Genomic DNA, 16501 nt, shown 5'->3' on the forward strand with positions numbered 1-16501 from the left:
CTATTCATTCATTCATGCCTGTAATTCTGCTTTAACCCCGAGAAGATCCCCTGATCTAGGGGCTGGATCTTAGATGTAGTGTTCTTTGGGAGGTAAGAAACTCGGATCTTTCTGTCACTGTTTCATAGGTTGGTGGGTGGGCGGGACATTGGTCAATCAAAAGAAGAGCTTTGTGTTCTAGCTTTTGCTTGCGCAAATGAGCGCGGACAGCATGGACAAAAGTTTTGTGAAACCAATCCTCAAAGATGACATTAGTCATCCAAGCATTGCTGCTCTGAGTGTACTCAAACAATAACATGGACTTCACGTTGACATGGTGGAAACAGCTTTAACTTGTGTGTTCCAGTCTTGTTAACACAAAACAACAATGTCATGAGATCTTTGCTTTATTTGAACCCCTCATGGCAATAAACGTCACCTTTGCTAGACAGTGTGCAATTTGGGATCATCTTGTAGCAGAGGCCTATTCCATTTCAGTTGTACATTTGTTCTTTGACATAGCCACCTTCTTCTAAGAGAGATTTTAGTTCTGCTGGGTATTCGCTGGCGGTGGCACTGTCGGCTCAGCTAAATTCTCCAGAAACTAACACTTGAGAAATCCTGTGACAGTGTTTAAACCGGTCTAGCCATGCACCACTAGCTTTGAACTCTGAGGTTTCTCCTTTGATCATCTGGTCAAACTTCTTGGCTTGAGCTTTGAGAATATGCCCAGAACTTGGAGGCCTTCTAGGCATGCTTGATTGAACCAATTGTATAGGGAGTCATCAAGGTTGACATCTTTGGCTGTCTTCATGCATTTGGCCTTGAGTCCCTTCTCTTCCTCAACTTTCCAAAGTGACGTGTGTACCTTATTTTCCTGAGATTTACAGCCATGAAGTGTTGATTCAGGTATGCCAAGGTCACGTGCAGCTTAGGTTTGACTTTTATTCATGATCACATCAAGTGCATGAAGCTTATTTTTGTCATAACGGTGTGTTCCATTTTTACCTGAAAACAATTTCATTTCCAGAAAGAGGGGAAAAAAGGGGCGCACTGGCTGATTGCATTATATCCAGGTTCACGTTAAATCGGGGTTCCACTGTATGTGTGCTTTAGAGGTGTCTACTGCATTGATTGACCTATTATCACATATGAAGCATGAGTAATTTCATAATTCTCAGGTGGAATCGAAAGGAGTCTGAATGGGAACTTGCTTAAATTTCTTAAAGATAAGAAACACTGAATGAAATAAATGCTGGCTTGCTCCAATGTCGAGCCCCTTTTTCCACTGGTTCTCTGTCCCAGGAATCAACTGCGAATTTACTGGGACAGGGTCCAGTGGAAAAGGAACATTGTCCAAATTCCGGTGTTAAATGACATCATTTCACGCCGGGGATTAACCACCTCTATCCCTATTCATATCCCTGGTGTTTGCTGACATCAGTGTGCTGATAAAACCAGTGGAAAAGGACAGCAGAAAGTCACCCTTTTCCAGTTGAAAGTAGAACACTCCGACACTGGGAATGAGTGTGTTCAGTAGAAAAGCAATTAGTGTCCCAGGTAAGGATGGCCCAGTGGAAACGACACAAAGGGTTTCCTATCCTGGGATTGGACACTGCACAACCAATTAACTGGGATGCCAGTGGAAAAGGGGCTTATGGATTCTGTATTTCCATGCCTACTCATTGCACATCAGTTGCAGAGTCATTGCATAACTCACTGAGCTGAAAAGCTGGATACACTTTGTATTGGCTCCACCTTTTTGCCAGCTAAGGCCCTATTGATCTGACTAGTTATTGATATATTATATGTGTCTGATTTTCAGAGCTATTTGAAAAAGTGAGTAAACTTTCTGTTAACTGAAGCCATCACAAAGCATCAGGGTGGTCCCTTGAAAGAGATTACCTTCTGTTACTTGTAGCCCATTTATCTCTTGCGGCCTATTCTATTTTGAGCAAGGACAGAGGTAGTTTTGCTGGCAGGTTCTTAGGAGTCACTCAGCTGCAAGAGGTTTATGTAGCCATGGGGCTAGTTTGGTGATAGAGGTAGCACATACAAGGTGTAAACAGAGTCAAGCAAAATATGGCCCATTGTATTGTGTAGGCACCACTATTCCAAGGAAAGTCAGTTCAGATGTTGAAGTGAGCATCCTTGAGAAAGATATTTTGATCAAAGAAATAGATGACCTCAGTGAGCTTCTACACACCAAAGAGACCAGGAAGATTCTAGGGTTGTAAAGAGAGCTTTTGGCATATTGGCCTTCATAAATTGAAGTATTGAGTATAGGAGGTTGGGATGTAATGATAAAGTTGTATAAGACATTAGTGAGGCCAGATTTGGAGTATTGTCTGCAGTTTTGGTCTAACTACAGGAAGGATATCAATAAGATAGAAAGAGTGCAGAGAATATTTACTCAGCTGTTCCCTGGATTTCAGGTACTGAATTACAGGGAAAGGTTAAACAGGGGTACCATGTATCAGAACCAGGATGTGAGGAGGTGCTGAGGGCGCTGGAGGATCCCTGACCGTATTGGAGGTTCGGATATGGAGCTCGTATTGCAAATGATTTGGACTTTGTGTGGCTATGGAAGTGCTGGAGGCAAATCTACGGACACTCAGTGACTCGGGGGGGGGGGGGGGGGGGGTGGGCGTCTCTCTTTTGCTTCTCTCTCTCTGACTGTGAGGTGCTTAGCCAATTCCTGCCGGTGGTGAATCTGTCTGCCTTGCAGCAGGCAAAAAGTTCCATGTAACATTACACTATTTTATTACTATGAAATAAATTGAATCTTGATGTTAGGACTTTATTCCCTGGAGCATGGAAGAATGAGGGGAGATTTGATAGAGGTATTTAAAATTATGAGGGGATAGACAGAGTAAATGTAGATAGGCTTTTTCCACTGAGGGTAAGTGAGATATAAACCAGAGGACATGGGTTATGAGTGAAAAGGGAAAAGTTTAGGGGGAACATGAGGGGGAACTTCACACAAAGATCTGTGGGAGTGTGGAATGAGCTGCCAGCTGAGGTGGTGAATGTGGGGTTAATTTTAACATTTAAGAAGAATTTGGACAAATACATGGATAAAAGAGGTATGGAAGAATATGTACGGGGTGCAGGTCAATGGGACTCGGCAAAAAAAATGGTTTGGTACAGACTAGAAGGGCCAAAAGGGCCTGTTTCTATGCTGTAGTGTTCTATGTTTCATAGAGGAGGTTGTTGGGAAAATGGGAAAAATAATGTCCTGAGAGATCTGGTTCCAGGGCTGAAAAAAGTCTTTTCATGCCTGGTCAAGATCAGTGAAAACTGCAAGAAATTTCTTCTTCCATGCACCGTTATTGTCATGCCTTGGTAACAATTCATTGCCAATATCTACCACTAACTTCTAATTCCCTTTCTCTTCACTTCCCCCTCCCTTCTCCCATCTTGGAGGAAGCGTGACCCCCACAGAAAGAGTCATCAGCAGAAGGAACAGCAAGTACATAGAGGGATGAATTCCCTCAAGATCTTTATGCACAAATCCAAAGAAGAAAATTAGCTTGCAAGAAATACAGCAATCCATGATGGTTATGCTCAATGTGTCCAGTTAGGGGTGAATTGGGAAATATAGCTCTCTAAATCATTCAATAAGTTTGGGTTCATGCGTCTAAGCCTGTTTAGTATGACTGGCTGCACACTGGTGGTTTGAGTTGGAGCTATCAGTCACAGCCAACATGACTTGTAAAACTCCAGTAATCCACTAAATTGAAATTCTGAAGGGTATATACCTGGTTCACTGGTGATGCTTCTCACACTTCCACTGATATATTGGGTAGGAGGTATTACACTACAGTTGTTCATCCTCCCATTAACCTTGTTCATAGCCAGATGAACTTAAAGCTCTCCTGCTGTGGAGACATAGGGTCTTTCAGAAAAGGACCTAATTTTTACACAAGCAAGGAAGGTACATTGGACATTGTATCAGTCGTTAACATCTATGTTCTACTGTTTCACAGAAGGCTATTAACATAGAACTAGTACTGGAAAGTCATGTTTCTAAACTACTCCTCCAAAGTGTTTTTTTTTTAATAGTGTATTTTAATTTTCATGGACTAATCAAACAAACATCATAATCTTTTTTAACATTCATGTAACATGCAGACTCTCTATTTATTCCCCCAAACCCCCCACCCTTTTACAACTGAAAGTGCCGCCAATTAAATGGCCTTGATAGCAAAATGAGAAATACCCCATAAATCCCCCAACCCCCCACCCCGGCACCAATAATCAAGCTATTGGTGCCATTTCCCCCTGCCATTTTGAGATGTTTCTAATACACCCATCTACCACATGTACCTCCCTCCCTTTCCTTGAGGTCCCCGTATTCATTCTTCTAATATACATTCATCTTTAAACATTAATATTATATTAAAAAAACATATCCCCCCTTGTATTTCTCACAATTATAATATTTTCAGTCCATCTTCCCCCTATTCCCTCTTTCCATCTTGCATTTAATCCTGAAGTGGTAGCAGGATTCTTACAAAGTCCATTGCCTCCCTTAGATCCTTAAAAAAACTTCCTTTCCCCTCCTGCCCTCACTATCTTCATGTTTGCCAGGTGAAGGAGGGTAAACTCGATTCCTTTTTGTTTAAGGCTCTTTTTAACCGCATTATATTCCCGCCTGCATTTCAATAATGTTGTGCTTATGTCCAGGTAGAATTAAAATCTTTTACCCCTTATATTGCACTGGACCACCCCCCCCCCCCCCCCCCCAGCCTTTGCACCCACTGCTGCTTCCCGTAAAATCCTCTCTCCTGGTAGCAAAGGAGCCTCACCAGGATAGAGCATGGCCGTTGGTTTGATACAGGGTGGGGGAGGGGGGGATGGCAGCAGAGACTGGTGGGCCCATTCTATTCTTAGATTATTTCCAATTTGTTCCCTCCCCAATATATTTGGAATCCACTTTTTCAGGAACTCCACCATGTCTCCCCCCTCCATATCCTCCTTCACCCCCACAATTTTAACCCTATTCCTCCTGCTGGTGTTTTCTAAGGTAGCTATCATCTCCCACATCTTTATCCTATCCCTTTCCCAAGCATCCATTTCATTCTTTCACTTATCCAATCTTTCTTCCACTCTCAATTTTCTCTTCTGCTTCAGATACTCATTCTGTCAAGTTATCCAGCCTTTCTTTGATTGCCCCCTGTGGTCTTCAAAGTTCTTTTTATCTGGCCAATGGCCTCTAGTATCTCTCTAGCAAAGGTCATCAGGCTCTCTGCCCCTTTTATTTGCCTTTCTCCTCCCTGAAATGTCCTTCTTTCACTCCTTCATTTATCCTCTTCCTCTTCTTCCTCCTCCTCCACCCCACTTTGCAACTCCTCCACCTCGCTTCCTGACATCGGGCTATCCTGCCACGTTATTTTCCTGCTGAATCCCCAATTACCATACTGCTGCTGGAGTCCCTAAAGCTCGACTCCTCGAATGCCCTCTGATGCCTCAGGCCCAACCTCTTTGCACCTAACAGTTGGATCAGCCTTACCAGGTAAGACCTTGACTTCAACTTTACTTTTTCTTCCAGCCTGCAGGATCTTTCTCTCTGCCACTGCCATTGTCACCACCAACTCCACCACGACTTGACTCCCTTGACCTCGGGTCCCCAAATCTTCCGCACCTGACAGCGCTCCCATCACTGCCCGTATCGCTATCTGCTTCTCCTCGGCTCAGTTTCCCCCAACCTCAGGTCCCCGAACCGTCCACACCTGACAGCCATCCTGTTGTCGCCCACATCACCATCCGATCCTCCTCGGCTAGGCCCATGTGACCTTGGGCCTCCGTATCTCCTGTGCCTGACAGCACTCTCACCACTTCGGTCACATTCTTCCCTCAGTCCCCTCGAGATCCAACCTTATCTGGACCATCCTGTCTCTCTCCTGGGCGAGTCCATTCCTTCAGGAAGCTTTGGGGCTCCGTTGTAACTATCACTGTCGCCGACATCCCGCTAGGCCCTGGGTTGGCCTCTCCACCTCCACCATGTGGTGAGTCCATCTTGTCTCTTTGTCCTTTTTCCCATCTTATTATTACTTCTTTCCCTTCTCACTCTTTTATTCGTATTCTTGGTTGTTTTCATTCTTTTTTGGGTCTTTTTATTTTAGGGGATCTTCTTGTATCTATCCTTTATTCTCTTTTCCTCAGAGAGCTCTTGGATCACCCTACAAGCCCTTAGTCGCCATTTTGGATCTCCCACTACTCAAGTTAACATGAATATACAATACAAAAAATGTAAGCACTTTAAACCTTCTAAGGAGCTCAATTTGCTGCTGTAATTTTCTCTTTTTTTGGAGTAGGGTATATATACACTGCTCAATATTGCACATGAGAACATTGACAATAAGGCTACTGGCCATTTGGGGATGTTAGGCTGGCCATAATCTGTCCATGCACAACATATACAAATATGTACTTCTGGAAAGGACACAATGTTCTTGTTCAGTTGGGGACTGTAGTCACTTTTTTTTTGTTCTAATCAGGCAGTGGAATTAGTGTGGTGAGAACATCCTAACCCATACCCTGGCTGAGATTCCCTAACTCACCACAAGCCTGAAACTTCAGACTTGTCTAGGTATGACTTTGACACTCATCAAATAAATTCATTGAGATAACAGTAAAACACTCACCTTTTGACAATTTACATATATAGCTGTGCGCGTTGATTTGATATTAGCCAGCAATAATTCTCTTTGTGAAGCAATTGGAGATAGTCAAAATTGCACATTTATGACTAACATATTTATGAACAGTAATTATCTTCCCAAACAGATGCGGTGTGAAATCTAAAATCTCCGTCTATTGATTCCATGGAGTTCTTCACTATTATTACTTGAATGTAAAAGGCTTAATTTGCATTGATCCACAGCATTTCCATCAATCACAGCTTCTTCATTTCATTGCGGCACCAGGTAATTAGTGAAACAGTAGTGAGTCAGAAATTGAAACTGAAGGGAGGTAAATGCTTTTCTATTTACATGGTAATTAGAATTTAAAGAAAAGTTTGCTCTGTTCTTTTATTAAACTAAATTCATAGAGATTATGCCATAAGAAGTAGGTAGTAAGGTAGAAAGGTAATGTCTCTGGCAGGCTGCTTTAAATTTCATTTTAGGATATAATATCAGCATGGGTAATATAACAGGTTACCAACAAAGAAAACACTGATCAGCCAATATGGAAGAAAAAAAAACAGTTTCAAGTCAAAGATTCTGAAACATTGAAAACACTTTCTCTCTTTCCATACTGGGTGTTTCCAGCATTTTCTGCGTTTGTTTTAGATTTCCAAAATTTGCACTTTTTGATATTCAGTTCACCAACAATCCCAGTTAGAACAACCATGTCAAGGAAATGCCCAGCATTGGGGTATGATATTTCAACTGGAAGTTGCAAAGGCTTATTTTATGTAAGACGACAAAATTTCACATTTGCTTGTGTTATTTCCTTGCTGGAACTCAATAGCTGCATCTCAATCAGTCCATTTATGGTTTATTAAATGTAATTGTTTCTTGACAGAAACTTGTTATACCTCGACTGTGTGCTCTACATATTTGCTGACGATACCACGGCAGTGGGTTGTATAAAGGAAGGTGATGAGTCAGTATACAGGAGGGAGATTGAAAACTTGGCTGATTCAAGGAAGGGAAAGCCAGAGGTATAGAATCCAATGATCACTGGGGGAATCACAGTTGGAGAGGGTGAGCAAATTTAAGTTCTTGGGAGTCACTGTCTCAGAGGATCTTTCCTGAACCCAACACATTAACGACATGGTGAAGAAAGCATGTCAGCGCCTCTAAACCCTGGCAAATTTCGATAGATGTATGGTGGAAAGTGTCCCTGGTTTAGGGACACTGATAACCCCTCCAAAATGTAGTGGACACAGCCCAGGACATCACAGGCAAAACCTTCCCCACTATCGAGAAGATCTACAGGGAATGCTGTCGTCAGAGAGCAGCAGCAATCATCAATGATCCATATCACCCAGCACACACTCTGTTCTCGCTGCTGCCTTCAGGAAAGGGGTATCGGTGCCACAAGCCTGCACCACCAGATTCAGGAACAGCTGCGACCCCTCCACCATCAGACTCCTCGACAACAAACTCAGTCAGCAACTCATTTAAGGACTCTTGTTTTTGCAGTTTTTTTATTTTTTAAATTCTCTCAATATTGCATAGTCGGTTTGTTTACAGTTATCTATTTATTTATTTATTTGTTTGTTTGTTTAGGCTGTGTACAGTTTTTTTTTGCACTACCAATTGGTGGTAATTCTGCCTCACCCACTGATAAAAGAATCTTAGGGTTGTATTTGATGTCACGTATGTACTCTGACAATAAATCTGAAAATCTGACATCTGGCAATATATGCTCTTATTACAATACATATTCTCACACCATGCTGATTGCTACTGATATAAAATCTTGTTAATAGCAAATTCACATTAAGGCCCACTAAATTGTGATACTATGGAAATTGGTGATTCTACTACATCAAGTCAAGTTTATTGTCATCTCATTGTACAAGTACAACCCGATAAAACAGCGTTCTCCAGTCCTCAGTGCAAAAAAAAAAGCAGATATACATATAACTCACATACAGACAAGCAATAAAAGTGCAGGACAAGTATTTTATATTGATATAAATAAATATGGTTTAATGAGTTTGAGAGTCTTGGCTGGTTTGTGTGAGCAGTTACTTTGGTCGTTCAGCATTCTCACTGCCTGTGAGAAGAAGCTGTTCCTTATCCTGGTGGTGCTGGCTCCATTATTTCTGTATCTTTTCTCCAATGGGAGCAGCTCACAGATCTTGTGAATAATAAGGGTGGAAAGAGTCCTCAATGAATTTGCACGCCCTCTTCAGACAACGATTCAGACTCCAGTGATCCTCTCTGCCACTCATGGTTCTGTGGATTGACCTCTGATCTATTTCTCAGCAGCAATTGTACCACACTGTGTTGCAGCCAGCCTGGATGCTCTTGATGGAGTCTTCTCAGGAAGTGCAGCTGCTGTTGCACTTTCCTGACAAGTGAGGAGATATTGAGTGCCCATGAGAGGTCACTAGTTCAGTGAACTCTAAAGAACTTGGTGCTCTCCATTCTCTCTTCTACAGAGTTGTTGATGTGTAGTGGAGGGTGGTCATTCCTGGTCCTCCTGAAGTCTACGATCATCTCCTTTGTCTAGTCCACATTGAGGGAGTCTTTTGAGAGAGTGTTGTTCCTCTCACACTATTTCATGAGATTTTCCACCTCTTCCCTGTAGTGCGACTCGATGCTGATGAGACCAACTACTCTTGTGTCATCTGAAAATTTGATGTCACTGTTGGATCTGGATCTGGTGATGCAGTTGTGGGTCAGTAGCGCGAACAGGAGTGGGCTGAGCACACAGCCCTGAGTTGTGCCAGTTCTCGATGTTCTGCTACTAACTCAGACAGACCGGACAGACAGGCATCTTCTCTTCCAATAGGTCCGATTGTCTGGTGCATTCTCATTCCTGCAATCTCTGGCCTCTATTTTGGCTTCAGGTGTATTTTCCAGCCTTCAACTACTGTAGTGGATTCTGGTCACCCTCTCATTTGTGTTGTGATCCCTGTCCTCCTCCTTGGCCTCAGCCATGTGGTGTGGTCATCCTACTGATCTTAAGGTGTACAGTGCAACAGTTCTGCATCAGATTAACTGACAGAAATTAAAATAGATGCAGAAATTATTTATAATCTTCAGTGAGTACATATTGAGGAAGGAAAGGTGGAAAAATGCTGGAGCTTTGTTCAACTGCAGAATTTAGGGATAATAAGTTAAAAGAAAAAAAGCTTATGGTGTTGCAAAATGTAGAATAAGGATTATTCTGAAGAATGACTAAGATTAATAAAAATAATGAAGATTGTACATGAGAGTAATTGTTGGATCTTTTACTAGTAAGAAAAAAGGAAGAAATTAGTAATGAAAGAGAGTTCTAAGAACAAATAAATTGTAAACAACATGGTCAAAATGTTAGTTTATTTATTGTACAGTAAACGATGAGATGCTGAAGGAATTCATTAAAATGTGATTTGAAACGCTCACTGACCATTTCTACCCATCGGCGCTCTCTGACCCACCGGGTTCCTCCAGCTTCTCATTGCTTGCTCAAGACTCCAGCATCTGCAGTTTTTGTGCTTAACTTATTTATTGTTTGTCTTTGTAACTATTGACTCAGAATGTATTGGGAATTATGAGTAATTTGAAATAACAATATTAGTAAAGCACTGTAAAATTTTTTTAGATTAAACATCTGGATTTATTGGCCAACTTCCCAGATTTGGATGAACATTGGCAGCTTATTGGAGTGGATGCTTGGTCTTAATTTCCTTTGTTGGCTCCCTGTGGACTGGGAGGCAGAAAGTTTTTTTCCTGAAGGAGAGAAAAACACAAGAACCACAGGTGATCCCTAGTCATAGGCATAAAGCTACAATCTATTACCTTGGATGCTGTCAGGGCATTTGAAAAATCACAGTACAATTAGAAAAATCAATACAGTTTTATGAAAGAGAAATCATTGTTGAGCAACCTTTGGGTATATTTCTGATAATATAATTATCATGTTAGAGAATGGGAAATAAGGGGATGTAATGGACCACAATATCAACCCTTTGTCAGTAATTATTGGCAGTTACTGTCTGGCATTTTGTCAGAATGATGACAGCTTATTTGAGCCTCCTCTGAACCAATGGGCTCTCAATTTTACCTGATGTTGTTGCAGCCTGTTCATCATTGTGGTGGTCAGTGAAGTGGAATCTCCCAGCCATTACATAGATGGACTGCTTACATTGTGAGTAATCCAGGTGACACTGATATTTATACCTGGACAGAATGATGGAAAACTTCTGGTTCAGTCACATCCTTGGCACTGTCCCTGGCCCAGATTTAGCTAAATGAGGTGACAAGTCACAATCAATTTACTTTATAAACCAAATTTGCATGGAAATAATGTCTCTGAATAGTTATACGAACTTGGATCCTCTTCACTTTAAATTACTTAGCTCATCCTTCCTTGTCCACTGAATTGTTAGATTCATAAACTTCCCATTAACAGTACTGCTTTGCAGTAGATTCTACCATCTCTTTTCATGTAACTCCAGTTAAGTGCAAGATACACTGGGTTTACAAAAAGAGGTACTTAATAAATAATATATGTAGGGTCATGGAAAAAATATATGCGTTGGAGAGGATGCAACAGAAATTAATTAAATTGTTTCATTGGATGAAAAAGCTTTCACTTGTAAATGCTAGTTTAAGTATCAACTTGACATAGTTTGCTTTCCCTGCCAGGAGACTAGAACTACAGACATAGGATAATGAATTGGCTGTTTAGGATTGAGATGGGGTAGAATTTCCTCATTCAGAGGGTTGTGACCGCCCTCTCAAAGAACTGTGAGTGCTCGGTCAATTAATGTATTTATGGATGAAACTGATAGATTTTTGGAGGACCTTAGGATAATTTAAGATTATGGGAATAGTTTGAGGGGGGGGGGGTGAAGGGTAGTTAATGTACAATATGTTCGAGTGACAGTGATACTATATTATAACATTTCAAGCTATAAACAAGAGACTTGAGAACATGATCCAGACTGATACTTCAATACAGATCAGCAGGCTGGGCTGCATTAATGAGAAGAGAATTTCCAGCATTTTCTGTTTTTGTTATTGTTTCATACTTTCAGCATTTTTTTTTTGCTTTAATTTTCAGTCTTTGGTTTATGTTCTCACTTTAACTTCTCCCATCTTGTTCACAACTGATCTCCTTCCCACCCACACCCCCCCCCCCACCCCCATCCACCCCCGTTACCCTGGTTTTAGCCTTGTGGAAATGTCCTACTTCCACACCATTCCTGCAGCTTTCCAAGCTTCTGTTGTCTTCTTTTTAGTTCAGAATCAGGATTTACTGTCATGAACAATTCATGAAATTCCGTGTTTGGCAGCAGCGTCACAATGCAAACATTCATATTTTAACCATCTTATAACATTTCCATAAAAAAATTTAAATAATAGTGCACGAAAAGTAAATAAATAAATAAATAAATCGATAGGTGCACAAAAAGTCGAAGTAAGACAGTGTCTTTCGTTCACTGATCATTCCGAAATCTGATGGCAGCGGGGAAGAAGCTGTCCTTGTGCCGCTGGGTAGTTGTCTTTAGGCTCCTGTACCTTTTCCCCAATGGTAGCAGAGTGAAGAGAGCATGGCCTGGGTGGTGGGGGTCTTTGAGGATAGAGGCTGCTTTATTAAGGCACCACCTCAGGTAGATGTCCTCGATGGAATGAAGTCTGGTGCCTGTGATGTCACAGGCTGAGTTAACAACCCTCTGAAGTTTATTATTGTCCTGAGAGTTGGTGCCTCCATCCCAGGCAGTGATGCAACCAACCAGAATGTTCTCCAATGTACACCTGTAAAAGTTTACAAAAGTTTGGGGTGACATGCTGAATCTCCTCAGACACCTTGCAAAGTATAGCCACTGGTGAGCCTTCTTTGTGATTACATCAACATGGAGGCTCCAGGACTGATCCTCTGAGATGTTAACACCCAGGAATTTAAAGTTCTTGACTCTTTCCACTACTGAGCTCTCGATGAGGACAGCGTCACATTCCCCAGACTTCCTTCTGAAGTCCACAATCATCTCCTTGGTTTAGCTGACATTGAACACAAGGCTGTTGTTGTTCAGGTCATTCAACGACCTGATCTATCTCCCTCCTGTCATCATTGTCATTTGAGATTCTACTAACAATTGTGGTGTCATCTGCAAACTTGTAGATGACATTGGAATTGTGCCTGACCACACAGTCATGGGTGTATCACAAGTAGAACAGTGGGCTAAGCACGCATCCTTGGGGTGCACCTGTGATGATAATCAGTGAGGAGGAGTCGTTGTTTCCAATTTGTACTGTCTGTGGTCTTCCAATGAGAAAGTAAAGGACCTAGTTGTAGACGGGGGTACAGAGGCCTAGAGTTTGTAGCTTCTTGAACACCACTGAGGGAATAAAGGTATTGAAAGTTGAGCTGTATTCGATGAGTTGCTGTTTTTGAGGTGATCTAGAGCTGAGTGGAGAGCCAGCGATATTGCATCTGCTATAGAGCGATTGTGATGATGGGCAAATTGCAGCGGGTCCAGACCTTTATTTAGGTACATGTTAATTCTGGCCATGACCAGCCTCTCAAAGCATTTCATTGCAGTAGAAATTAGTGCTACTGGGTGGGAGTGGTTGAGGCAGCTCACACTACTCTTCTGGGTACCGGGATGATTAATGCCCTTTTGAAGCAGGTGGGAGCCTCTGACTGCAGCAATGAGAGGTGAAAATTCTGAAGTTCTGATGAAGGGTCTCCGACCTGAAGCAGTGACTGCTTTTCTTCTCAACCGAGGTTGTCTGATTTCCTGAGTATTTCCAACATTTTCCATTTTTGTTCCACTTTCTACTTTGCTAAAATTATTTCCATAAAAAAGGAACTTTTCAGGGGGGAGCCATGTGACACGTAGGACGTGGGATCCTAACACACCCGGGAAAATACAAGAAAATGATTGTTTAAATGAAGTAAACAAAAATTAAGAAATGAACGAAGAATATAAGAATAGACCATATGCCTTTTAAAATGCCTTTGAAGAAGTGTTGTTGCTGGAGTGGATGAAGGTGTTGTTCTTAGAAGTGAAGAGAGATCTTTGGTGCAGAGAAACCTCAGATCTGAAGTGTGATGATCAAGGCTCATCAGGGAGCGGAGCTGCTGGGAACAGCAGCAAGTCGTTCCAGCCTGTCGACTGGGGAAGATGGTGCCGGGCCAAGGGAAACAAATTCCTTAAGCTAGGGCAGATCATTGAATTCGAGTGAGATGAGTAATTGCAATGAAGTTACTTCAGTGTATAAAAATGTTAAACGAGTTAAATATAAATCCAAGGCTATACAAAAGGATAAAAACAATATTGATTTTGAATTACAAAATACTCTCAGCACAATGTGGATCCAAATGGACTTAATGTGAGCACAAATAAACGTTTTAATAGGGCAGAATAGAAATATAAAAGAAAAATACAACCAGTTATTAACAAATATGATGCAAGTGCAAAAATGAAAAGGTGAAGAAAAGCAGGAAGTTATTAAAATTCGATGAAAGGTTGGAAATGTAAAGGAGAAGATGGAAAATTTGGAGCCTGAAATTGTTGAGAGGGAAAAATTGATAAGATGGAAAATGTTAGTCGGAAGAACAATATTAAGATTGTTGGTTTGGAGGAAGGGGAAGAAAAACATGACATGATTCAGTTTCTCCAAGGATGGACACCGAACGTTCTGGGGGTAAATCGATTTGAAAGCCCAAATGAAATTGAAAAAAGCACGGAGCCCTGAAATCCTGGCCGTAATCAGATTACCAGGCAGTGATGCAACCAGCCAGAATGCTCTCCAATGTACACCTGTAAAAGTTTACAAAAGTTTTGGGTGACATGCTGAATCTCCTCAGACACCTTACAAAGTATAGCCACTGGTGAGCCTTCTTTGCGATTACATCAACATGGAGGCTCCAGGACTGATTCTCTGAGATGTTAACACCCAGGAATTTAAAGTTCTTGACTCTTTCTGCTACTGAGCTCTTGATGAGGACTGGGTCACATTCTCCTGACTTCCTTCTGAAGTCCACAATCATCTCCTTGGTTTAGCTGACATTGAACACAAAGCTGTTGTTGTTCAGGTCATTCAACGACCTGATCTATCTCCCTCCTGCATTGCTTCATCATTGTCATTTGAGATTCTACTGACAACTGTGGTGTCATCTGCAAACTTGTAGATGACATTGGAATTGTGCCTGGCCACACAGTCATGGGTGTGTCACAAGTAGAGCAGTGGGCTAAGCACGCATCCTTGGGGTGCGCCTGTGATGATAATCAGTGAGGAGGAGTCATTGTTTCTAATTTGTACTGTCTGTGGTCTTCCGATGAGAAAGTAAAGGACCTAGTTGTAGACGGGGGTACACTCTATAGTAATTAAGTGTTCAAAATATTGAGATAAGGAAAAGATTTTAGCTGTAGCAGCGGAAAAAGTAAGAATAAAGAAGAGTCCGCTTGAACATCATGGTTCGAAGGTTTTATTTTATTGGGATATTACGCAGCTGTTAGCCAAGAGGAGAGCGTTTATTGAAGTTAAAGAGAAGTCTTTGGGGAAAAGGGATATAAGTTTACATTACGTTATCCAGTGACGATGAAGATTGTATTACGGGGTGGCAAAAATACCTTTTTTATGGATTCCAATCAAGCATCAGATTTTGTGGAAACGCTGCCTTTTAATAAAGGCCGAGTAAATGAGAAGAAATTATTTGGAATGAGGCAATGAGGACAATTAGAAGGTTTGCATTGATGTAAAATCTGGGAGGTGAACGTTGTCAATGATCATCTAAATGAAATTAACAGAGACTAAATATGAAGGAAGAATATGAGAATAGTCCATTTACCCTTAATATACCCTTGAAGAAAATAATTATTGTTGCTGGAGCGGATGGCGGTGTTGTTCTTAAAGATAAAGAGAGGCCTTTGATTCAGAGAATTTCGGATCTGGAATGATGACCAGGCCCATTAGAGAGTTGAGTTGCTGGATCGGCAGCAAGTTTGATCAGCCTTTTGGCTGGACAAGATGGTGTTGGGCCAAGGAAAATGGATTCTTTAAGTAAGATCAAATGGATTCTTTAAGTAAGATCAAATTATTGAATTTGAGTGAGACGACTGATTTCAGTGATGAAAGGAAGTTTTCTTCATGGTTTTGTCAATTTTTGGAGAATTTGAAAATTATTTAGCAAGAATTATGAAATAAGGATAAGAGGCAAGGGATATATTTATGTTGCATTACCCAGAGACGATGGAAATTGTACTATCAGATGATAAAAATAATTTTTTTTATAGATTATAACAGGCATTAGATATTGTGGGAATTCTGCCTTTTAATAGGCTGAGTTTATAAGAAGGAACTATTTGGAATTAGGTAATGGGCTAGTAAATTTGTAATTTTGTTTTGATTTAATATCTGTGAAGTGAAGGGTGTTGGAGTCAACGTCTGCTATTCATAGCCTCGTTGTGGCCCTGATCCACATCCCATATGAAGAGGGGGGTGGTGCTTTATCCTTAAGCGCCAATAAGAGGGGATTTTTTTTTTCACAGGGTTTCGGGGATGAGTGGTGGGTGGGGGGGGGGGCTTCTTTTTTTTCTACTTTTTCTTTTCAACTTGTAAAAGCCATGCATGATTAATTATGAATGAAATTATGTAATGCTATTGATTGTATGGCATCTATAAATAAATATTTTTTAAGAGACTTGGTTGTGACTTTTTGAGGTGCTCTATTTATGAAAGGCATTACAGTACTTTATTTTTAATCTTGTAACTGGTTTATCTTATTAGTTTTATTTATTTAATAGTTCAAAAATCCTAATATTCCAAGTGAATATAAATTCTTCAAACTCATAAAGATTATGGTTCTTTTGTGCATCATAATTATTATACCCAATTGACCT

The 16501-nt window shown here is 41.0% G+C and overlaps 1 long non-coding RNA gene across 3 annotated transcripts in view; it reads left to right on the plus strand.

The window, feature by feature from the left end:
• The first annotated feature begins 6769 nt into the window (after positions 1 to 6769).
• The window catches only part of LOC138753669 (uncharacterized), a 65640-nt gene continuing 55908 nt past the window's right edge, over positions 6770 to 16501 (plus strand). For all 3 annotated transcript variants that reach the window (XR_011351355.1, XR_011351353.1, XR_011351354.1), the window contains exons 1-2: positions 6770 to 6911; positions 10252 to 10409. This is a non-coding gene — a long non-coding RNA (uncharacterized lncRNA). The remainder of the gene's footprint in view (positions 6912 to 10251; positions 10410 to 16501) is intronic.

The sequence above is a fragment of the Narcine bancroftii genome, chromosome 2 (assembly GCF_036971445.1).
Source record: "Narcine bancroftii isolate sNarBan1 chromosome 2, sNarBan1.hap1, whole genome shotgun sequence".
Classification (NCBI taxonomy): Eukaryota; Metazoa; Chordata; class Chondrichthyes; order Torpediniformes; family Narcinidae; genus Narcine; species Narcine bancroftii.